Here is a 25,799-nt window from a genome sequence, read left to right as displayed (position 1 = left end):
CACTCGTGTGGCGCCCCTGAGGGTTCAGTCGCCAAAGAGGTGCTGCACCTCACCCAGAGGTGTGGTGTCTCCTTCTCTCAGGTAAGGAGGGCGTGCTGCACGGAACCCCAACACCTGCATCCAACACTACACTCCAGGCCGGCTGGAGGGGCAACATGCGTGCGTAGAGCTGAGCCCTGACCCTGGCTGGAGTGGGGGGAACCCAAAGGTAGAGAGAAGCAGTAGTGGGTGTGGGTGTAGGTGGAGGAAGTAGTTTAGGGGAGCACTTTGACAGTAGGTATAAAAAGGGAAGCCATGTTAGGGTGGCAGGTCAGTTCAGAAGAACAGTTCAGGAGGACAGTCAGGGAGCAGAGTCTCATTAGGAGCTCTGCTCCACAAATAGGGCCTAGTCCTAGAGGCCCAGGAGGGGAGCAGAGGAGTAGGCTCCGATCTAAAGAAGGGATCCCAGGGGGTACGGCGAGTGCGGGACAGCACCCTTACGCCCCGAATCTGTCAGAAGACAGAGGGATCGTAGGCCGCAAGAAGGGGACCGGCCCCTGGACCAGTCGTGTAACTTCAAGTCTCGGCTGGAAAAATCGGAGGCTTCTGGCTTATACTGTCAGTTGCCAAAAGCCTCATTCTAATCTCTGCGAGGGTCAAACCGGTCTGGGAACTCCAGTAACACAGGAGGGACTTCAGAGATTGAGAGTGGGGAAGCGCAGGGCAGGAGGGAGAAGACCCAGCGTGAAGACGGTCTAGCTAGGAACACAAGAGAGTGGGGTTCCATCAGGTGCTCCTGATCTGCCTGTGGAAGAGCTGAACCCCTGCCTGGTGAATGCAGCGTGACGTGGGAGGCTAGCACCCGTACAGTGCACCAGTGGAACGGTCATAAGATTTGTGAGTAAAGACTCGGATGACTGCACCGTACTGCCTCCGTCCATTCTTTCATCTGCGCCCTCTTGCCTCCCGGCACTACAACGCCCAGCGCAACCCACCCCATTCACACTGCCCTGAGGCCCGCTCCACCTGTGGGGAGCCGTTCCATCATAAGCTGCCCTAACATTTGCCTCAGAGGACTGCTCCGCAGCGGCGGCTCCCTTTAGCTGCATTCCACAGGTGGCGTCACGAACACTTTACAAATCCCCTATAAATAATCCCCCTTTTTAGTGACCACCCTGGCCACGGACCGGGCCAGCCACCGTGATATCCCCCACCGGCATCCATAGGCCCGGCTGCCGAGTACCCCACGGCTCTGGGGGCGAGTCACTCGCATGAGAGCATTGTATCAGAGGTGGGGAGAAGTTGGAGATGATAATTTCTCAATCTTCTCTATTCACAGAACTCTGACATGAGAGTGCAGTCCGATGTTTCACACACACCCATAGACTTGTATGGGTGCGCATGATCCAATCATTAGATGCACTCACAGCATTCTGAGATTGTTTTGTCATGCCGATTCAGCTTGAGAAAACAATCGCAGATCTGCACTGTGCCACAGTATAACACTAAGCCGAGTGCTATCTTATAATACATCGTGTTATACGCCAGTGTGAGCGAACCCTAAGGGTATGTGCACACGATGCAGAAATGAAGCAGAAAATTTCTGCATCATTTCTGCATCTCCCTGGCAGAAAAAACGCATGCAGATTGTGCATGCGTTTTTCCTGCAGAATACATGCGGATCCACATGCAGATTCACATGCGTTTCCGCATGCAGATTGACAAGCGCTTTCCAGGCGATTTTAGCATCACCTGGAAAGTGCTTGACAACTAGGTCACACTATATAAATCCATGCAAACAGCATGGATTTATATAGTGTGACCCGAGAGAGTGTATATACTTACCTCCGATGGCCCGCGCTGTCCTGCTTTACAAAGTTCCCGGCTGCCGGCAACTTTGAATTGAAAGACCTGCCGACGTCAGCGTCACGTGACCCGTCACATGACTCTGACGTCAGCGCAGGTCCTACAACTCACTGCAAGGGCCGGGAACCAAGCGGGAGCGCTGCGCGGGCCGACAGAAGGTAAGAATACATTTATTTTTTATTTTATTCTTTTTTTACAGCTTTTTTAATGGTACCTGGGTGTGGAGGAGACTCTCCTCTCCTCCACACCCGGGTACCATCCGCACATTAGAACGCACCAATTACGCAAGTACAGATGCAGTCTTGCGGAATTGGCGCGTTCTAATGCAAGTCAATGGCGGCGAAATCGCCGCGTTTCCGCAAAATTAATTGACATGCTGCGGATTTTTGACCGCAGCGTTCATGCTGCGGAAAAATCCGCATCATGGGCACAGCACATGCGGATTTCCATTGGGGAACATTGCTTCCCTTCTACCATGCATTTTTCATGCGTTTCCGCAACTGCAAAAACGCCGCGGAAACGCATGAAATACGCATCGTGTGAACTCAGCCTAATGCAGAGATTCAATTCATAGCAGTAGAGAGTAGTGTTGAGCCACCCCCGTAGTGTTCGAGTTCGGTTCGGTTCGTCGAACACCCGTGTGTTCGCCGAACTGTTCGTCGAACACCTTCGAACACTGTTAAAACCAATGGCAGGCAAACAAAAACACATAGAAAACACCTTCAAAGGTGTCCAAAAGCTGACAAACTGCTCAGAAGACACAACTAACACATGGAAAAGTGACAAGTACATATAGTCATGCGAAAAGAAAAGAGGTGGAGGAGTAAAAGGAGGGGGAGACACAGATATAGGCATGTCATGCCCTTCTAAAATCCAAAAAGTGAGAAGCCGAGACGGCCAGTCCGCTCCTGCCCGTGCCACCTCCGTGTCGCCGGGTTTGTGCCAGAGCCGCGGTGAACCCTGACGGCCAGCCCCCCTCTCCCAATACTGGTGCCTGTCCGCTGGTGGGTCGAGAGAGCCCCCCTGTGGTGGAGGCAGCTCTAAGCTTTTTAATTTAAATTGTCCCTCTAATTTGAATGAATACACTTTAAATCCATTTACAAGGATCTATTGGAGGGCAAGTCTCATGCCAGCAGCCGCGTAATTCCAGCTCCAGTAGCGTCCACTAAAGCTGCTGCAGTTAAAAAGCTTTTATAAGGATCGAGCTCGGCTGTCCACCGCAAGGCATCCTAGTGCCAGTCCCAGCCCCTATGCCTTGGGGTGCCTCCTGATGCTCTTCACTAAGTATCCCGTGGTCCCGAAGCATTTCCTTTGAAAAAATTAAGTGTCCAAACTACAGGTGGTGTAGCTTGCTTAACAGCCGGGATAATCCGCTGACTAGCAGACACTGCTACTAGGCACAAAGTATTTCCTGGGCTAGATGCAGTTAAAAATTTGTAAGTAGATACTCTCGTTGGATGCTGAGAAAGCATTCCATAGAGTCTCCTGGCACGCCATATATGATTCTCTTAAAAAGCTTGGGGTAGGGGTCTAGGGGACCCTTTTATAGCCAAAATCACGGCCCTGTATCACAATACGTCACCTAGGCTGAAGATAAATGGAACTGTAGCACCGAGGGCTCGGTTGCTACAGACGTATTGCACCTCACCCAGAGGTGTGATATCTCACTCTCAGATAAGGATGGAGTGTGGATCAGGACCCGACACCTGCATGCATTACACCACATTGCCGTGGGGCAGGGCGACCAATATGCCCCTGAGATGGGCACGACAGTCCCTGTCCCTGGCTGGAGTGGGGGGAGGGAACACTGAGGAAGGGGAACCCTGCAGTGCAGGAGCAGGGAGGAAGCAGTTCCTGGGTGCATTGAGAAGGGAGTATAAAAGGTGGGCACCATCTTAGTTCAGTGCAGAGAAGTCTGAGCAGAAGTGGCAGGGAGCAGGGGCTCTGCATGAGCTCTGCTCCGGAGGCGGGCCTAGTAACAGAGGCCCAGGCCTGCAAGAGGGAGAAGGAAGGAAGAGGAGCGGAGAAGGCTCCAGGAACGAGGAATGAAGGGATCCCAGGGGTGCGGACGGGCGAGTCGCCACCGCACGCCCGAATCCACCTGCGTGGAGGGGTCAGGCCAAAGGGGGAGACCGGTCCCCGAACTAGTGGAGGCAGGAAACGACCCTCAGCTAGAAACCGGAGGCTCTGACATTTTATGTGGCGCAGCCCCTTGCTCCACCCGCTAGGAAGGCACCACATAGGGTCAGGGAAACTGGCGCCAAGTTTACCAAGAGGAGGCCCGAGGCAGCCGGACAGAAGTGTTGGTAAGAAAGGCCAGACAAAGGACACACAAAGGGGGTCCTGTGAAGCGCTCCAAAGTTATCTGGGAGTTGTCTGAGCCCCTCACCTGGTGAGCACAGTACGACGTGGGCAGCCGTTACCTGCAGACGTGGTCTGGATAATAAGAACTGTGAGTAAAGGCCCTGGACTGCATCACTGACTCCGTGTCATTACTGCTGCTGCCCTGCACCATCACCCCCATCCTCCGCATACACTGCCCTGAGGCTATACTCCTCCCGTGGGGAGTTATGCTACGCTCTGCTGCACCCACAACACCAGCCTTAGCGGTCTGCCCTGTAGCGGCGGTTCACTCTGACCGCAATCCACGGGTGGCGTAGTCGGACATTTAAACATCAAAACCACATAAATAGTTCCGCCACTGGTTTGACCGCCCTGAGCCACGGAACCGGATCGCCGCCACGAAGACTACAACCACCAGCATCCACCAAAAAGGGTCCGGGTGTCCCAAGGCCCAGGGGGTGCGTCAGAACATTTTCATCACCTTTCACAATCACCAATGGGACAAGGCAGGGATGTCCTCTGTCCCCTCTCTTATACATCCTAGTGACGGAGCACCTGCTCTCATCAATTCGCCATAACCCCAATATTAGGTGGATTGAGGTGGGAGGCACCGAGTACAAGTGCTCTCTATTTGCTGATGATGTCCTAGTATATATCACTCAATCGCATATATCCATCCCTGCTGTTATGGCTGAAATAGATCACTTTGTTACATGGTAAAATTTTAAAATCAATGCAGCGAAGTCTGAGGCCCTCGATGTCTCCCTCCCTAAATCCATATAGGATTCCATCCAGTCCAACTTTCCCTTTGCCTGGCCCTCACAGGGTATCAAATACTTAGGAATTCCTATTCATAGAGACCTCTCCCATCTATGTTATCTTAATTTTGGGCCCTTTATTGAACAATTCCATACAGACCACGGTTGGCAAGTTAGAACTGTAAGATTCACTACGTGAACCACTGGTGTTTTGTGGAAAAGCACATGTACACCGCGTTCCAAATTATTATGCAAAAAGTGTTTAGGAGTGATAAGGGAAGAATTTGTTTGTTTGTCAGTTAAACTCATTGATGGTGATGTGTGTCAGGGCTCTTTATATCACTGTAAGCAATTGCAGACACCTGTGCTAATTAGTTTGGCAGGTGTGTCCAATGAAAGGCAAGACTACTTAAGAAGGCTCTCTCACATTATTAAGCAGCCTACATTTTCTGCCAAAATGGGAAAGAAAAAGGATGTGTCGGCTGCTGAGAAGCAACAAATTGTGGAGTGTTTAGGTCAAGGCATGACTACAATCAACATTGTGCGATGATCAGGATGAAGTGTCTTGGCAATCAAGAAGTATGTAGCTGATTCACAGTACACACGTGTGCGTGCTGATAAGGGCAAATTGAGGACTCTTTCCTACAGGCAATTACGTCAGGTTGAAAGAGCAGCGGCAAAAAAGCCTTGTCATAGCAGCAGACAAGTTTTTGAAGCTGCTTGTGCCTCCAACGTCCCCCGAACAACAAGATGCAGGGTCCTTCAGAGGTTTGCAGCTGTGCATACGCCATCCTGTCGACCTCCTCTATCCACTTCACACAAGCAGAAACGGCTCCAGTGGGCCAAACATTACATGAAGACTGATTTCAAAACTGTTTTGTTCACGGATGAGTGCCGTGCAGCGCTCGATGGTCCAGATGAATGGAGTGGAGGATGGCTGGTTGATGGACACCCCACGCAAACACGGCTACAGCGCCAACAAGGAGGAGGTGGAGTAATGTTTTGGGCTGGAATCATGGGGAGAGAGATTGTCGGCCCCTTTAGGATCCCTGAAGGCGCTAAAGATGAACTCCATAATGTATGTGGATTTTCTCAAACAGCACTTCCTGCCATGGTTCAAGAAGAAGAACCGTGTATTTCACAGCAAGTTCATTTTTCTGCATGATAATGCACCATCTCATGCTGCACATAAAACATCTGCATCTCTGGCTGATATGGGCATAAAAGGGGACAAACTTATGGTGTGACCCCCATGCTCCCCTGACCTCTACCCCATTCAGAACCTTTGGAGCATCATTAAAAGGAGTGTCTATGATGGCGGGAGGCAGTTCACATCTAAGCAACAGCTCTGGGAGGGTATTCTGTCCTCATGCAAAACAATTGAAGCAGAAACCATCCAAAACCTGACAAATTCAATGGACGAGAGAGTTCAGAAGCTCCTTTCGAACAAGGGGTCCTATGTGAAAATGTAACATCACCTAGAATAAAGTTTTGAGTTGAAAACTGTTTGATTTCAGTTTCTAACAACCTGCTAATGCTTATAATTTCAAAAATGACCATTTTTTTGGTCTTTATTAAAATGAAAAGGTTGATCGAAAAGTTTGGGGGATCTAAGAGTGTGGCAACCCAGTAGTCATGATTACTTCGAATTCTGACAATATGAGGGTCATGCTGCAGGTAGTGCAGCAAGAAGGCACTTATGTGTCTTGCGCATCTCGGAGCCCCAAAATTATTTTCCGGGCTAGATGCAGCTAAAAATTATTTTTAATTTTAAATCTGGTGAAGCTTATTATAGATGGCCTAATAGGATCAGTGCTGAACACTGCTACAAAGCCCAAATTATTTTCCAGTCAAGATACAGATAAACATGATTAGTAATTTGAAAGCTTAAAACGGTTGGTAGGGTGATTTTAACCAATCATCAAGCTTTTACTCTCCCCAGGATGACACAGGGGTAGAAAAGTCGTTTCGGATCCATGATTTGTTCATCTTTATGAACGTGAGTCTGTCTACATTATCAGTGGAGAGCCGCGTGCGCTTATCTGTCAGCACACCACCAGCAGCGCTGAACACACGTTCAGACAGAACGCTGGCTGCGGGGCATGACAAGATCTCCAAGGCGTAAGTGGCTAGCTCCGGCCATTTATCCAGATTGGAAGCCCAAAAAGAGCAAGGGTCCAGTGACACAGTCGTGGCTTCAATGTTTACTTCGAGATACTCCTGTACCATCGTCTCTAGGCGTTGACTATGTGTCAGACTTCTTGTCTCCTGTGGCCTTGCAAAGGATGGGCTAAAAAAGTGGTGAAATGATTCCGCAAAATTGATGTTACCAGCAGATACTGTGGTTCTGTTACGGTTTGAGTGCTGAACACTTGACGGTCCCACGGTTGGCAAGTTGGAACTGTGAGATTCACTACGTGCACCACTGGTATTTTGTGGAAAAGCACATGTAAGATTCTGCAACAGTCTCTGCTGATACTCCTGCATGCGTGCATCCCTTTCTATGGCAGGAATAATTTCTGCAAATTTACTTTTGTACCGGGGATCTAACAGTGTGGCAACCCAGTAGTCAGGATTATTTCTAATTCTCACAATTCGAGGGTCATGTTGCAGGTAGTGCAGCAAGAAGGCACTCATGTGTGTTGCGCATCCAGGAGCACCAAGTCCCTGTTGTGTTGGTGGCGAGGTAACAATCATGCTTCCTTCCTCTGTCCTCTCCCCCCAACCTCGCACAACAGAAATGTGATCAAGGTCTCCCTCATCTGATAAGTCTTCCATCAGTTCGTCCTCCACTTCTTCCTGGGCTCCTGCACCTTCCTCACTAGTTTGGCTGCTACCATGCGCCCTGGTAAAATCATCTCCCCCACCCTCACATGCCTGCCGCCCTGGTGCTGCCGACCGTCTGGACCTTGCAGATGTTAGCCCTTCCGCATACAACTCCTCCTCCTCTACTTCCTCCACCTCCTCTTGTGCCACCACCTGACTCCGAATTCTGTTTAACATGTGCTCCAGCATGTAAATCACCGGAATAGTCATGCTGATAATGGCATCGTCAGCACTAAACATCTTCGTCGCCATTTCAAAACTGTGCAGAAGGGTGCAGAGGTCCCTGATCTGAGACCACTCCTCCAGCGTGATTTGCCCCACCTCTGAATCTCGTTGGCCCAGGCTATACGTCAGAACGTATTGCACCAGGACTTGTCGGTGCTGCCACAGTCGCTGCAACATGTGCAGAGTTGAATTCCACCGGGTAGGCACATCGCATTTTAGCCGGTGAAGTGGCAGGCCCAACGACTTCTGTAGAGATGTAAGTCGCTGAGCTGCGGGATGCGAACGGCGGAAGTGAGCACACAGCGACCATGCCCTCTGCAGAAGGCCATCTAGTCTGGGATAGTGGGCTAAAAATTGCTGGACAACCAGGTTCAACACGTGAGCCATACAAGGCACGTGTGTGACATTGCCCCGGCGAAGGGCCGCACCCAGGTTTGCAGCATTGTCGCACACGGCCTTCCCTGGTTTCAGGTCCAGTGGAGACAACCATTCATGAAATTGGTTCTCCAGAGCTGACCACAACTCCTCAGCTGTGTGACTCACATTTCCCAGACATTTCAATGTAAAAACCGCCTGATGACGTTGAGCCCTACTGCCAGCATAGTAAGGAGGTGTGCAGGATCCCTTCTGCGCAGTTAGAAAGCTTGTGGCATGACCAGACAGGCTTTGGGTGCAGGTGGAAGACCGAGAGGAGGTTGAGGAGGCAGAAGCAGTGGAGGAAAAATGACATAAAGAGGATTGACGCACAACTCGTGGGGACGGCAAGACTTGGACAGCAGCCCCTTGTCCTGCTGTCACCATAGTTACCCAGTGCCCAGTCAGCGACATGTAACGCCCCTGTCCATGCCTACTCGTCCAAGTGTCTGTGGTGAAATGCACCCTGTCACACACAGAGTTTCTCAAAGAAGCGGTGATGTTGTGTGCGACATGCTGGTGGAGCGCAGGCACACCTTTCTTTGAGAAGTAGTGCCGACTGGGCATCTGGTACTGGGGCACTGCGACGGACATAAGGTCTCGAAAATCCTCTGTGTCCACCAGGCGGAAAGGCAGCATTTCTGTAGCCAAGAGCTTGCAGATGGTGAAATTCAACCTCTTAGCTTTCTCATGGCTAGGAGGAAATGGTCTTTTACTTGTCCACATCTGAGGGACCGAGGGCTGGCTATTGTGCTTAGACGGGGTTGATAAGGGTGTCCCCGGCAAACTGCCGGTCTGTGAGGAAGATGCAGGCGGACATGTTAGGTTGCCTTGATCCAAAGGTGGTGCTATCGATGTCGGACAGCGCTCAGGACCAGCTGGTGTTACCACCTCCAAAGAAAATGATGACCTGCCAATCACGCTGGCTGTTGCGGGTAAAGAGGTGGCAGGTCTGCGCCCCAAAACAGGTGTGACTGCTGTCCCCCCAGTCACAGAGGATGAAGAGGCCGCGGATGCACAAGATATGGCAGACGGTGGTTGGCCCGGCCGGCTAGACCGCATTGTAGCACACTGAGCTTCCCACTGCAACTTATGCTTCATGTCCATGTGCCGGTTCATGCATGAAGTACTCAAACTATGTATTTTTTGGCCTCTACTTAGCTTTTGCTGACAAATGTTACAGATAACACGAGTTGGGTCATCTTTATCGATCTGAAAAAATGCCCAGGCTATGCAAGGCTTAGCACCCATGCGACCTGAAGAGCCACCACGACTTGTGGTGAGAGGCAGAGTTGTGTTTGAGGATGCAGTTGTTGACGTGCTTCCAGTACTACGTCTCTGTCCAGGAAGGCGCAACCTGACCTCGTCGTCACTAGCATCTTCCTCCACCTCCTCTGCTGACCTCATCTCTTGGCTGACTGTGGGTTGACAGTAAGTGGGATCTCCGACCTCATCATCATCACCCTGTGCGTTATCACACCCGTCGTCCTCAGAGCCAACCTGTTCCTGCCCTGACAAAAAACTAAAGTTGTCGCTCCAATCAGGTATTTGAGTCTTATCATCGTCTTCCTCATTGTCTCCACCAACAGGAGTTACAGTTTGGGAATGAGGGTCTACATTATGGTCAGAACCTTCTGCGTCTGGTCCTGGATCCGACTCATAAAGATTCTGGGCATCAGTGCAGATCATTTCCTCGTCTGGATTCACAGAAGCGCTGGAGTCGACCTCTGATTCCCAGGCTATAGTATGAGTAAACAGCTCTGCAGACTCAACCATCTGTTCTACCTCATACTCAGACGGGCAGCTGGAGATTTGGGAGCTGTGAGGAAGCAAGTGCGATTAGGGTGACACCTTTGAGGACTGGAGTATTTGTGATGTTGAAGTTGATGTGGAGGAGAGCCCACTTAAAGGAGCACTTGATATCCGTTGAAGCACCTGCTGTTTTTGTGCCTCATCTGGAATTTGTAGCGATTGGCGTGGCCGTAAGAAAGGGATCTTATCACATTGTCCGCTAAAAGAAGTAGACATTTTAGTTTGGCTGGAAGATGGTCTTTCTTCTGCACCTACCCCACGGACACAACCTTTTTTCCCCTTCCCAACACGCCTATTCCCCTTTCCACCAGCAGCAGGCCTTTTTCCACTCATTTTGGTGGTTAACTAATTCACAACTCTGGAGTTGTTTGCACAAAAAAACAATGGATGGTAACCGAGCAGAGCTGAGTGGCCAAACTGTGGTATTAGGCCAAAACTATTGGCTGGGTTAGATGCAGAAAAAAATTATTTTTAATTTGCAACCTGATGGAGGTCAGTATAGATGGACTAATAGACCAAGTCCCACACACCGCTAGAAGCCCAAATATTTTTTCAGAGCTAGATGCAGAAAATTTTTTTATTCAATTTGCAACCTGATGGAGGTCAGTATAGATGGACTAATAGACCAAGTCCCACACACTGCTAGAAGCCCAAATATTTTTTCAGAGCTAGATGCAGAAAAAAATTATTTTTAATTTGCAACCTGATGGAGGTCAGTATAGATGGACTAATAGACCAAGTCCCACACACCGCTAGAAGCCCAAATATTTTTTCAGAGCTAGATGCAGAAAAAAATTATTTTTAATTTGCAACCTGATGGAGGTCAGTATAGATGGACTAATAGAACAAGTCCCACACACTGCTAGAAGCCCAAATATTTTTTCAGAGCTAAATGAAGAAAAAAATTATTTTTAATTTGCAACCTGATGGAGGTCAGTATAGATGGACTAATAGAACAAGTCCCACACGCTGCTAGAAGCCCAAATATTTTTTCAGAGATAAATGAAGAAAAAAATTATTTTTAATTTGCAACCTGATGGAGGTCAGTATAGATGGACTAATAGACCAAGTCCCACACACTGCTAGAAGCCCAAATATTTTTTCAGAGCTAGATGCAGAAAAAAATTATTTTTAATTTGCAACCTGATGGAGGTCAGTATAGATGGACTAATAGACCAAGTCCCACACACCGCTAGAAGCCCAAATATTTTTTCAGAGCTAGATGCAGAAAAAATTATATTCAATTTGCAACCTGCTGGAGGTCAGTATAGAAGGACTAATAGAACAAGTCCCACACACTGCTAGAAGCCCAAATATTTTTTCAGAGCTAAATGAAGAAAAAAATTATTTTTAATTTGCAACCTGATGGAGGTCAGTATAGAAGGACTAATAGACCAAGTCCCACACACTGCTAGAAGCCCAAATATTTTTTCAGAGCTAGATGCAGAAAAAAATTATATTCAGTTTGCAACCTGATGGAGGTCAGTATAGATGGACTAATAGAATGATGCTATGCCCAAAAGATTTTACTTCACTAGGTGCAGTAAAAAAATTGGTATTCTATACACAGGTGGTATATCTTGCAACACAGATAGGCTACTCCACTGACTAACACACTCTGCAATAGGCCAAAAAGGATTAGCTTTGCTAGATTCAGCCAAATGCTGTGAAAAAAACTTGCACAGCACTGGCACAGACCTGCCTGGCAAAAACTGATAGGAACTGATGTAACCTAGTCCTGAAAAGGACTCCAATTACAATTAGTCTTTACTCCCACAATCTATCTATTTAAGAGCACAGACCTGCCTGATAAAAGTCGTAGGAAATGCTGTAACCTAGTCCTTAAAAGGACTGCAATCACAACTATTCCCTACTCCCAAGCTATCTGTATATTTGTGCGAAAATTGGCTTGAAATTAACAAGGTATAGCGCACACAGCAACAGCGGTGCCGTCTAACACGCAGCTGCAGCAGTGAGAAAATGGTGGCGACGGGGAAAATGGCTTGGTCTTATAGGGCAAGGACATGTGACATACACTGCCAATCACACATGCCCTTGCTTGTGTGAAAAAAAGCACTTCGCTCCGTGTGTGCGCTACTGATAGGCTGACAGATTGCACCTCCCCACTGCAAATGCGGGAAAGAGAAAAAAAAATGGAGATCTTCATTGTTCCTGCAGAGATCCATCCCCTGCCCCTTCCCCCGCCCCGCTGTACACTCAAACTGCGTATTAACATTAATTTTCATCATTACTGAGAAAAAATCCAGTTATGATTTTGGTGCACGAACAGTTATCGAACATAACCTCGAACAGCCGAATTTTTCTCAAATTGTTCGTGTTCGCCGACCGGCTCGAACACCGCCCAAAACAGCTCGAATTTGAGATTGGCGAACAGTTCGAGTAGAACAACGCTCATCTCTAGTAGAGAGATGGGATAGAGTCCAGACTCAGTATTAGCAATCAGTAATGCGGTGTAGCTGAAGCTGCCTTTTTTTTCTTCATTTATAATGCACTAGATAGCCAATAAAAAGGCAGCACTATTTGATACTTTTTTTTTTTTGTGATGTGAATATACTAGGTTTTTGCGTGTCTTTTGCAACCACCTTTTTTTTTTGTTAAGTTGAGATATAATTGGATTTCGGGGAGATCGCATGTAGCGATGCCCAAATATTTGAGCAGCCACGGTCATACGAAGGCGACGGTGGGAAGGTGCAATTACTGTCACAAGGGGATGAGGGACGATGGACGAGGGATGATACACAATTGCCAGAAATTCAGGAGGAGGCCCATGGTGCATACGTGGAAGACGAGGTGGTGGACGATGAAGTCACTGACCCAACCTGGCAAGGTGACATGCATAGCGAGGACATCAGCACAGAGGGTGAGGGAGGCGTTGCACCACAACAGGCAGGAACAACAGTCTGGCCACAGACACAAGGCGGGCAACTGTTCCCCGGGACACCAACACTAGGGAAGTTGCCAGTCCAACTGTTAGGTTTTCCAGAGTCTGGCTTTTTTTTTTTTTTTTTTTTTAAAGACTGTCCAGATAACCCCTAAAAGGCCATTTGCAACATCTGCCATGCCAGCATCAGCAGGGGCAACCAGCCTGACCATCACCAGCATGCTCAGGCACATGACCGCAAAGCACCAGACTAGTTGGGCCGAACGCCAGGATCCAGAAACAGTGTGTGCGGGTGACACCACTGCCTGTTCAGCTGTTGTGCGTGCTCACCAATCCCCTGTCCATGGTGCAGGCGAAGATGCCTCCCGCCCTGCACCTGTCGTTGCACACTATCAACTAGCACCATCAGCAAACACGTCCACGTCCTTGTCCCAGTGCAGCATTCAGTTGTCCCTACCCCAGTCCTTTTTAACGCAAGTGCAAATACGCAACCAACCAACCACCCACAGCACTAAACTGCCTCATTTCTTGAATGCTTGCACTTGAAATGTTGCCTTTTAGGCTTGTGGAGACTGAATCTTTCCGCAACCTCATGACGGCAACTGTCCCTCCGGTACTGTGTCCCCAGCCACCACTATTTAGCCCGGTGTGCCGTTCCCTCCTTACACAAGCATGTGTCTCAGAACATTAGCCGTGCCCTCAACAACGCAGTTACTGGGGAGGTCCACATAACCATGGACAGCACACTGGGTTAATATTGTGGAAGCCCGGACCCAGTTGGATCCTAGGACGGAACACGTTCTCCCGGCACCGAGGATTGCGGGCCCTGGGTCAATCAGGGTTGCCCCCACATTCTAGAGCTCCTGCACCTCCTCCTCTTCAGCCTCCATCTCCTAAATGACCACATCAGTTGGAAGCACTGCCTCAGCCAAGCGGCAACAGGCTGTGCTGAAGCTTATATACTTAGGGGACAAAACGCACACCACTGCAGAGTTGTTGACAGCTGCAACAGCCACAGATTTGCCTACTCTAACACCGCTGAACCTACAGCCAGGCATGGTCGTGTATGACAATGGCCGGAACCTGGTGGCGGCTCTGAAGCTTGGCAACCTTGCACAGGTACCATGCCTGGCCCATGTGCTCAACCTCGTTGTTCAGTGGTTTCTCAAAACCTACCATGATCTGCCTGAGCTGCTTATCAAAGTATATCGTGTGTCTGCCCATTTCAGAAAGTCAGCTACAGCTTCCGCTGCCCTCACCGTGCTTCAGCAGCGTTTGCATCTTCCAGCTCACCGACTCGTGTGCAATGTCACCAGGCGTTGGATCTCAACCTTGCATATATTGGGAAGGATTTGTGAGCAGCAGAGGGCAGTTGTTGAGTACCAGCTTCAATACGCCCATCGGTATTCAGGTCATCCTCCGCACATAAGAGCTGATGAGTGGGCATGGATGTCTGATACTTTGAGGACTCCACCAAGATGGTGAGCGGCGATAACCCCATAATTAGCGTCACCATCCCTCTTCTCTGTCTACTGAAAAGCTCGCTGCTCACAATAAAAGAGGAGGCATTGCAGTCGGAACACAATGAGATGGAACAAGGAACTATGCAGGGTGATGCACACAGCCCAGCCTCATCTCATCTCAACGCGGATTGGGTGATAATGAGAAGGAGGAGGAACAGGAGCTGTTTTCCTGCGCTATGGACGGTACTACACACATAATAGTCATACCATTTGTTTAGCGTGGATGGCCTGAGGAGAGGGAGAACGAGGAGGAGGAGAATGAGGAGGAAAGCATGGACAGTCGTCCTCTTGGTCAGGACTGGGACGTCTTGGCTGTTGGCAGTCTGGCACACATGGCTGACTTTATGTTCCGCTGCCTTTACCGTGACCCTCGCATTGTATTTTGGGCACCAGTAATTACTGGTTGGTCACACTTCTAGATCCATGCTACAAGGAGAACTTTGTATCTCTCCTTCCCGTGGCGGAGAGGTCTATTAAAATGTTGCAGTACCAGAAGGCCCTTATTGAGGAATTATTAAAAAAAATTCCCATCTGATAACGCTGGTGACCGAGGTCACAGTTCGTTGGACAACCAAGGAGTACAGGTGAGGTAGACACAAATACGATGCAGCAGAGGCAGGGAAACATTATCAATGGTGTGGGACAGTTTTCTCAGACCCTCCCAGCGCATAGGCCCTGATGCGTGGGGTAATCTGACAAAGAGGGAAAAGTTTTAGAAGATGCTGAAGGAGTACTTTGCCCACTGTAGCAACGTCCTCCGTGATTCCTCTGTGCCTTATAACTACTGGGTATCCAAGCTGGACACGTGGCATGAACTGACTCTCTAGGCCTTGGAGGTTCTGGCCTGCCCTGCTGCTAGCGTTTTGTCAGAGCGGGTTTTTAGTGTCGCCGGTGAAATTATAACCAATAGGCGCATCCGCCTGTCAACTGAAAATGCTGACAGGCTGACTCTTATCAAAATGAACAAGGGCTGGTGTTATGCACACGCCCGGGCTGAGCGGCGTGTGCGTGTGATTGTAGTGATTCCACTGGACCATGAACCGGAGAGTGCCTGGAGGGGCGTGACTAAGTATCTGGCCGATCCAACCAAGATGGCACGACGGCATACGACGCCAGTGCACCAGGGAGAAACCGGGCAGAGGGACCAGGTGCTACTCCAGGTCAAACTCCGGACACGGGGGTTGACCCACACAGGGATTACTGGATCAGGCTGGTTAGGCTGGCGCACAGACTGGAGGGTATAGGCAGGCACGACTGGTATGCAGGCAGGCGGGTAAAGGCAAGTGCAGCTAGATTGCAGACAGGGAGGCACTAGCAGGTAGGAACACAGGCGGGATAGGACCCAGTACACACTGGGACTCAGGAACAATACAGGTAGAGGGGTACAGGCAAGCACAGCTAGAGTGCAGACAGGGAGGCACTAGCAGGTAGGAACACAGGCGGGATAGGACCCAGTACACACTGGGACTCAGGAACAGGCAGGTTAGGCTGGCACAGACTGGTGGATATAAGCAAACACGGCAGGTATGCAGATGGGTGGATACAGGCGAGTATGCAGGCAGGGAGGTACTGGCCGAAAGGACGGGCTGGAGCACAGAAAGGTTAAGACCCAGTACAGACTGGGTCACAGAACCGCAGATGCGGTAGACAACCACAGCAGAGAGGGAACGCCCGAAGCGGTGGGCAAGAACAGAGCAGGACGGGGCTGCAGGAGCAGCGAGCACAAGCAGGGCAGGACAGGACTGCCGGAGCAGCGGGCAGAAGCAGGGCAGGACAGGACTGCCGGAGCAGCGGGCAGAAGCAGGGCAGGACAGGACTGCCGGAGCAGCGGGCAGAAGCAGGGCAGGACAGGACTGCCGGAGCAGCGGGCAGAAGCAGGGCAGGACAGGACTGCCGGAGTAGCGGGCAGAAGCAGGGCAGGACAGGACTGCCGGAGCAGCGGGCAGAAGCAGGGCAGGACAGGACTGCCGGAGCAGCGGGCAGAAGCAGGGCAGGACAGGACTGCCGGAGCAGCGGGCAGAAGCAGGGCAGGACAGGACTGCCGGAGCAGTGGGCAGAAGCAGGGCAGGCTAGGCTGAGTAGGGGGGACAGGGCTCTGTTCACACGGAACAGACAGGAAGGGAAAGGCAGAGCCAGACACCCACAGGGTACTAGCAGAGAAGTAGCGAGTGGACCACAAACTCACAAACGGGAGTACAGAGACAACAAGCAGGAGTTAGGTACAAGTTCAGACTCTGCAGAAAAAGGAAGGGAACGGACATAGAGGCAAAACAGGTAAAGGATAGGAGAGAGTTCAGACTGGAACTGAGTGTACGGAGGAGACCGACACTGCAGCGGAATACAGGAGCGGGTCTGGGAATACGGCCCCCAGAGAGGCAGGACGAACAGGCAAGGTGCGTGTTCAGACAGGACAGACAAGATACAGGAGCAGGTCTAGGTAATCGGCCCCTAGAAGGCAGGAGGAACAGGCTAGGAGCGTGTTCAGACAGGTCAGACAAGATACAGGAACGGGTCTAGGTAATCGGCCCCTAGAAGGCAGGAGGAACAGGCTAGGAGCGTGTTCAGACAGGCCTGGAAATACAGCCTCCAGGATAGGCAGACAAGAGAACACAGAACGGGACCTGGCACCTTCAGAGTGCAAGCACACACTGAATGAAACACTATGCTCAGGCAGGGATAGATGGGAGCAGCTGAGCTATATACCAGGTGACAGACAGCAATAGGCTGAGGACGCACAAGGGGTGTGACCCACAGCAGGTACAAAAAGCAGGAAGTGATCGGGCGCCGCCCTTAAGCAGCAGAAACAGACACAAACAGACAGCATGGAGGGAAGCCAGAGAGACATTCTGGACAGGAGATCAAGTGCGCGCTCTTGCACAGTGGGAGATGGACCACTATGCAAGGACGCCGCCAGGTATGTTACAGTACCCCCCCCCCCCTTACGCCCCCTCTTCTTCAGGCCTGCCAGAATCTTCCGCAGGGAATTCGAGGGCCAATTCTTCACTTCGAAGAGATCACTTCCCCTGTCCACCGGAAAAACTGGTCTCCTCTGGGTAGCTAGGATGCTACCTCCCATCCAGCCACCCTTAGCAACAGACGAAATGGGTGGAGTACCAGGAACAGCACACAAGGAAGTCTCTCTCCACATATTTTCAGGTGGCACCCCAGAGGGTACAGGAGACAACTGGAAGTCCTCCACCGGGTTGGAGGGGGACAGAGACTTGGGGGTAATCTCTGCTTCGAGGTACATCTTGTCAAGCTCACAGGAAGAAATAGACGGGTTATCAGGTACATAATGAGGAAAAGTCACTGTCTCTTTGTTTTCTGGTGGTACCCCGGAGGATTCAGGAAACAACTGGAGGTCCTCCGCCGGGTCAGAAGAGTGCAGAGGCTCAGAGAAAACATCTGCTTCAGAGTACACTAGGTCGGACTCACTGGACGAAGCAGGCGAGGTATCGGGTACCGAGTATAGGAAAGTCTCTGTCCATTCTCCACCAGGTGGCACCCCGAAGGGTTCTGGAGATAACTGGCGGTCCTCCGCCTGGTCAGAGGGGTGTAGAGACTCACGGGTAACCTCTGCTTCAGAGTACACTAGGTCGGACTCACTGGACGAAGCAAGCGAGGTATCAGATCCAGGATATAGGAAAGTCTCTGTCCATTTACCACCAGGTGGCACCCCGAAGGGTTCTGGAGACAACTGGAGGTCCTCCGCCTGGTCAGAGGAGTGTAGAGACTCGGGAGTAACCACTGCTTCAGAGTACACTAGGTTGGACTCACTGGACGAAGCGAGCGAGGTATCAGGTACAGAGTATAGGAGAGTCTCTGTCCTTTCGCTACCAGGTAGCACCCCGAAGGGTTCAGGAGACAACTGGAGGTCCTCCGCCTGGTCGGAGGGGTGTAGAGACTCGGGAGTAACCTCTGCTTCGGAGTACACTAGGTTGGACTCACTGGACGAAGCGAGCGAGGTATCAGGTACAGAGTATAGGAGAGTCTCTGTCCTTTCGCTACCAGGTAGCACCCCGAAGGGTTCAGGAGACAACTGGAGGTCCTCCGCCTGGTCGGAGGGGTGTAGAGACTCGGGGGTAACTACCACTTTGGGGTACCCATTGTCAGGCTCACAGGACGAAGCGGACAAAGTATCGAGTACCGGGTGTAGAGAATTCTCTCTCCATTTGTCATCGAGTGGTATCCCGGAGGATTCAGGAGGCAACAGGGGGTCCTCCGCCAGGTAGTAGAGGTGCACAGACTCTGAGGTAACCACAGCTTTGGAGCATCCTTGGACATGCACACCGGTTAAAGTGGGTGAAGCATCTGATGCCGGGTGCAGGAAGTTCTCCTGTGTGGAGTCTGGATGGGCAGAAGTCTCTTCAGGCAGGAGAACTGGTGCACTACCCACGCACATTACCCGTTGGGGCTTCTCCGGGATACAGGGAGATGAAGCTTCAGTAGGGACTTCAAGGTTGGGGTCAGGAGGTCTCAGGGAGGACAGACCCTGGCGTGACGGCTTGCCTCTACGTCTAGCACGTCTGGACTGCCTCTTGAGGTTGGGAGAAGTATTCCGGAAAGCGTAGTCACCCTGTGAGGATTCTGGGTGGGCAGTAGTCTCATTGGGCTGGAGGACTATTGCGCTACCCACACACATTACCCATTGGGGCTGCTCCGGGATATTGGGAAGTGAAGCTTCAGCAGGAGCCTCCGGGTTAGCATCATCGAAGACCATTAGAAAGGCCACCAGGAAGGCCATTAGGTCCAGGAGGATCGGATCCTGTGTTTCATATAGGGGGTTGATCCATTCCAAGGCATCACCCGCCAGGTAAGACATAATGAATGCCACCTTAACCCGATCGGTGGGAAAACATAGAGGGTAGAACTTGAAGTGTAGCATGCATTGCTCCACAAATGCACGACTTTGTCTAGGATCCCCATAATAACGTAGCGGATCCGCGGGAACGAGAGCAGATAGATCCATCTGGACGGGTGCGTAATTCGCCTGGAACTCAGCTAAAGGAAAAAAAAAAATATTTATTTATTTATTTTAATGCATGTATTCGCTGGAAAACTTCTCAGAGAGCGAAGGCCGTGGGGCTCAACGGGAACCATGGCCTGAGCATGCTGTTATGCACACGCCCGGGCTGAGCGGCGTGTGCGTGTGATTGTAGTGATTCCACTGGACCATGAACCGGAGAGTGCCTGGAGGGGCGTGACTAAGTATCTGGCCGATCCGACCAAGATGGCACGACGGCATACGACGCCAGTGCACCAGGGAGAAACCGGGCAGAGGGACCAGGTGCTACTCCAGGTCAAACTCCGGACACGGGGGTTGACCCACACAGGGATTACTGGATCAGGCTGGTTAGGCTGGCGCACAGACTGGAGGGTATAGGCAGGCACGACTGGTATGCAGGCAGGCGGGTAAAGGCAAGTGCAGCTAGAGTGCAGACAGGGAGGCACTAGCAGGTAGGAACACAGGCGGGATAGGACCCAGTACACACTGGGACTCAGGAACAATACAGGTAGAGGGGTACAGGCAAGCACAGCTAGAGTGCAGACAGGGAGGCACTAGCAGGTAGGAACACAGGCGGGATAGGACCCAGTACACACTGGGACTCAGGAACAGGCAGGTTAGGCTGGCACAGACTGGTGGATATAAGCAAACACGGCAGGTATGCAGATGGGTGGATACAGGCGAGTATGCAGGCAGGGAGGTACTGGCCGAAAGGACGGGCTGGAGCACAGAAAGGTTAAGACCCAGTACAGACTGGGTCACAGAACCGCAGATGCGGTAGACAACCACAGCAGAGAGGGAACGCCCGAAGCGGTGGGCAAGAACAGAGCAGGACGGGGCTGCAGGAGCAGCGAGCACAAGCAGGGCAGGACAGGACTGCCGGAGCAGCGGGCAGAAGCAGGGCAGGACAGGACTGCCGGAGCAGCGGGCAGAAGCAGGGCAGGACAGGACTGCCGGAGCAGCGGGCAGAAGCAGGGCAGGACAGGACTGCCGGAGCAGCGGGCAGAAGCAGGGCAGGACAGGACTGCCGGAGCAGCGGGCAGAAGCAGGGCAGGACAGGACTGCCGGAGCAGCGGGCAGAAGCAGGGCAGGACAGGACTGCCGGAGCAGCGGGCAGAAGCAGGGCAGGACAGGACTGCCGGAGCAGCGGGCAGAAGCAGGGCAGGACAGGACTGCCGGAGCAGTGGGCAGAAGCAGGGCAGGCTAGGCTGAGTAGGGGGGACAGGGCTCTGTTCACACGGAACAGACAGGAAGGGAAAGGCAGAGCCAGACACCCACAGGGTACTAGCAGAGAAGTAGCGAGTGGACCACAAACTCACAAACGGGAGTACAGAGACAACAAGCAGGAGTTAGGTACAAGTTCAGACTCTGCAGAAAAAGGAAGGGAACGGACATAGAGGCAAAACAGGTAAAGGATAGGAGAGAGTTCAGACTGGAACTGAGTGTACGGAGGAGACCGACACTGCAGCGGAATACAGGAGCGGGTCTGGGAATACGGCCCCCAGAGAGGCAGGACGAACAGGCAAGGTGCGTGTTCAGACAGGACAGACAAGATACAGGAGCAGGTCTAGGTAATCGGCCCCTAGAAGGCAGGAGGAACAGGCTAGGAGCGTGTTCAGACAGGTCAGACAAGATACAGGAACGGGTCTAGGTAATCGGCCCCTAGAAGGCAGGAGGAACAGGCTAGGAGCGTGTTCAGACAGGCCTGGAAATACAGCCTCCAGGATAGGCAGACAAGAGAACACAGAACGGGACCTGGCACCTTCAGAGTGCAAGCACACACTGAATGAAACACTATGCTCAGGCAGGGATAGATGGGAGCAGCTGAGCTATATACCAGGTGACAGACAGCAATAGGCTGAGGACGCACAAGGGGTGTGACCCACAGCAGGTACAAAAAGCAGGAAGTGATCGGGCGCCGCCCTTAAGCAGCAGAAACAGACACAAACAGACAGCATGGAGGGAAGCCAGAGAGACATTCTGGACAGGAGATCAAGTGCGCGCTCTTGCACAGTGGGAGATGGACCACTATGCAAGGACGCCGCCAGGTATGTTACAGCTGGATTGGGCAAGACTTCTCAACACCACCGAATGATAGCAATGGAACATAAAGTCAAATCCAGTGTTTTTTTTTTGGGGGGGGGGTCTATTCCCATGCACCTCTTCACACCCAGACATGGGTATACGCTTCCTGATTATGTCTATTTTCTGTTGTCCTCCTCCATCTCATGCTCCACCACCATATCACCAGGGTGACCGCGATGCAACACCCACATAATTTTTTTAAGGGCGTTTATGATGCAGGAAATTTTTTTGAAGGCCTACCTTTTAACATTCTGTATGTTATATAGTATGTTTATGTATACCCCCCAGGGGTAAACGTTTTTCAGCCCATGCACTTAGTGCATGGGCATTACCAGTATAGGAGACCCACTCCTTAACAATGGCAACAATTTTTTTAATGAGGACCTCCTCTATGTCTCTTCAAAGGGGTATTTCAGTGCGTCCAATTTTTTGGCAGCCCTTGCAGTCACTGCATGGGCATTACCACTATAAGAGACCCACTCCTTAATAATGGGAACAACAAAGCATAGCTGGCTGATGGCCCTCTAACAGTAGTGAGAGACGACTGCTAGCCCTCTAACAATAGTAAGGGCCGCCTGATGGCCTTGTAAAAGTAGGCTTTGTGACTTTCACAGTCCCTCCTTCATAAATGAAACCAAATGTGTCTGATCACGTCTCACACACCACATGGGCAGATAAGGTAGTAAAATGTTAAAAGTACATTTACCGGCGAATGTATTTTTCACCATTGAAAGCAATGCGAAAGTGCAAAAACGCATCAAAAACGCTACGTGTGAACATAGCCCAAGGTGTGGAGGAGCATTTTTGTTTTTGGTTATTTATTTTGCCTTATATACAAGTCATTGCCCTGGAAAGAATGTTTCTTAACATTTTTTTCCAGGAAAATCCATTTTGGCTTTGTTTTTTTATGTTTTATTGTGAGTCCGTAAAAGTGGCATAATACTCTGACAACATTGTTCACAGCAGTGACCTGGGAGTCAGAGATGCTTCCAGGGGTCTTCCCCAAGCTGTTCCCATGTCATTTGAGCACTGTTTCCATCGATTTGGCCATTTTTTAGGCCTCCTCTGGGGGGTGTCACCAGAAAAAAGCTTGAGTTTCTCATACACTTACATTGGGCTTTTTGCTCAGGTTGAGCACCTGAGCATTACGATTTGCTCGACCTAAGCATTCTAGTGCTCGCTTATCACTAGTCATTACATGTCTCACACTGTTAACCTCTCCTTTCATTTAAAGGCAGATTCTCGGGGAGATCAGTGTCCGGCCCATAGATCTTAACAACTCATTTACAAATTAAGGTAAATCAGGATTTCTCTGGAATAAGCTATCATTTTATTCAGCTGCCTATGATCTACAGTGTTGCTCACCATTATTGTCACCCCATAGTTTTTTTCATAGACTGTACAATATCTTCAGAAATAAATGGAAATGTACCAAAGTTATATCCTCAGGATTTTTTAATTAGTGGTCCAAAGTAATTCAACAATAAAACATTGTTTTTCAACTTTCATGTTGAATTTTCAAAGAAAAAAACAGAATAAACAGCATGTGCAGCAATAAAGGCACCCCTAATTCATTCTTGGCTGCACACCCTTTGGCATTGCTGACAGCCTACGAACGTGTCTTGTAGCCATCTATAAGCTTCTTGCACTTCTCAGCTGGAATTTTCTCCCACTCATCCTTTGCAGTTTGTTCAAGCTCTTGAATGTTTGCAGGGTTCTTTTTCCCAATGGCAGATTTCAGCTCACCCCAAAGATTTTCAAAGGAATTGAGGTCAGGACTCATTGCCATTGCTGGCCATTTTAAAACGGTCAATTTTTTCTTTTTCAACATACCTGTGTACTTCTGGATGTCTGCTGTGGGTCATTGTCTTGCTTGAGGACCCATGATCTTCGACTGAGTTCAAGTTACACTGGGTAGGATATTTCACTCGAAAATCTCTTGATAATTCTCTGATTTCATGATTCCTGTGATGCGGTCAAGGCCTCCAGTAAAAGACGCAGCAAAGCAACCCCACAGCATTATGGATCCTTCACCATGCTTAACTATTGGTAAGGTGTTCTTTTCCTTATAAGCTTCATTGCGCAATCTCTAAACAAACTGTTGCTTTGCATTGCCAAAAAGCTCTATTTTTATTTCATCTCTCCATAAAACATTTTTCCAGAAAGATTGTGGTTTGTCAAGATACTCTTTTGCAAAGATCAGTCGTTCCTTTTCATGTCTTTTCTTCAGCAATGGTTTGTTCCTTGGCCTTCGCCGATAAAACTCTGCTTGGTTGAGTGTGCGGCATATGGTACTTGTTGAAACCATGACCCCAGACTGTTCCCGGTTGGCCTTCAGGTCTTTGGATGTCTAACGTGGTGTTTTTTCCACCATTCGCACCAACCTTCGAAGACCTCTCTTGTCAATTTTCCTCTAACTCCCACGTCCAGGGAGGTTCTTGATGGTTCCATGCTTGGCAAACTTCTTAATAATATTGCACCCTGTTGAAACTGGGATACCAAGGTTTTTGGAGATGGCCTTATGCCCTTTGGAAGTCTTGTGTTTGCTAATAATAGCAGTTCTGATGTCCTCAGACAGCTCCTTTGTCTTCACCATTGTGATAAAGGAACAGGGCCTACCATGTGGCTTTTTAAAACAGTGAAGTCATCATTCATTGGCTAATTCATGTCACATGGGCACCAGGGCCAACGTCAGCACCCGGGCAAGTGCCGAGGCCCTGGACCATCAGAGGGGCCCACTCGCCGTCAGTGCCCGGCGCACTCACCCAGCACCTGTGCAGGACCGCCGGCGCCAGGGGCGGACCTACCGCCCGTGCAGCCCGTTCATTGAACGGGGGCCCCGAGGGAGAGGGGGCCCCTCCAGCCTCCAGCAGGGCCGCCATCAGGGCATGACTGTCCTGACTCCAGTATGGGGCCCGGCCGGTCGGGGCCCCCCTCTTGTGCGTCTCCTCATGAGGCCCCCGCAGGGCCGGCGTCAGCACGCGGGCAAATGCCGGGGCCCTGAGCAGGCGCGGGGGGCCCTCACCGTTGGGCACCCCGCACGCTATGGGACCCGTGAGTGGAGGAGAGCGGTGTCAGCGCCCGCTCCCCCCCGCTTGCTCAGGGCCCCGTCACCCGTCACAATACTTACCTCTCCCGCATCCTCCGCGGCTGCTGCACTGTGACGTCTCAGGTCAGAGGGGGCGGTGACGTCTTTACACCGCGCTCTCTCCTGGGCAGTCACAGCGCAGAGCGGGAAGATTGCGGCGACGCTGAGGAGTCCGGAGCAGCGGCAGCAGGTGAGACGTGAGGTGAGTATTTGATTTTTTTTTTTATTGTATGGAGGCCTGCGGCAGTATAAGGGAGGGGGGTGAGGTGGAGGCGTGTGACATCCTGCATGGGGCATTATAATGGGGGGGGTGACATCCTGCATGGGGCATTATAAGGGGGGGCGGGTGTGACATCCTGCATGGGGCATTATAAGGTGGGCGGGTGTGACATCCTGCATGGGGCATTATAAGGGGGAGGGGGGGTGACATCCTGCATGGGGTATTATAAGGGAGAGGGTGTGTGTGTGACATCCTGCATGGGGCATTATAAGGGGGGCGGGTGTGACATCCTGCATGGGGCTTTATAAGGGGGGCGGGTGTGACATCCTGCATGGGGCATTATAAGGGGGAGGGGGGGTGACATTCTGCATGGGGCATTATAAGGGAGGGGCGGTGACATCCTGCATGGGGCATTATAAGGGAGGGGGGGGGTGTGACATCATGCATGGGGCATTATAAGGGAGGGGGTGTGTGTGACATCTTGCATGGGTCATTATAAGGGAGGGGGGTGTGACATCGTGCATGGGGCATTATAAGGGAGGGGGATGTGTGTGACATCGTGCATGGGGCATTATAAGGGAGGGGGGTGTGTGTGACATCCTGCATGGAGCATTATAAGGGAGGGGGGTGTGACATCCTGCATGGGGCATTATAAGGGAGGGGGGGTGTGTGACATCCTGCATGGGGCATTATAAGGAAGAGGGGTGTGTGTGTCATCCTGCATGGGGCATTATAAGGGGGGGTGACATCCTA

At 50.9% G+C, this 25,799-nt stretch overlaps 1 protein-coding gene across 1 annotated transcript in view; it reads left to right on the top strand.

Annotated features, from left to right (window-relative positions):
- Positions 1-25,799, top strand: part of TPD52 (tumor protein D52) — a 258,486-nt gene that overhangs the window by 111,542 nt on the left and 121,145 nt on the right. The window lies entirely within an intron of this gene.

This window comes from Phyllobates terribilis, unplaced genomic scaffold, assembly GCF_046119375.1.
Source record: "Phyllobates terribilis strain yellow unplaced genomic scaffold, ASM4611937v1 Scaffold_4__5_contigs__length_816908805, whole genome shotgun sequence".
Taxonomy (NCBI): domain Eukaryota; kingdom Metazoa; phylum Chordata; class Amphibia; order Anura; family Dendrobatidae; genus Phyllobates; species Phyllobates terribilis.
This window is presented reverse-complemented; position numbering and strand designations above follow the sequence as displayed.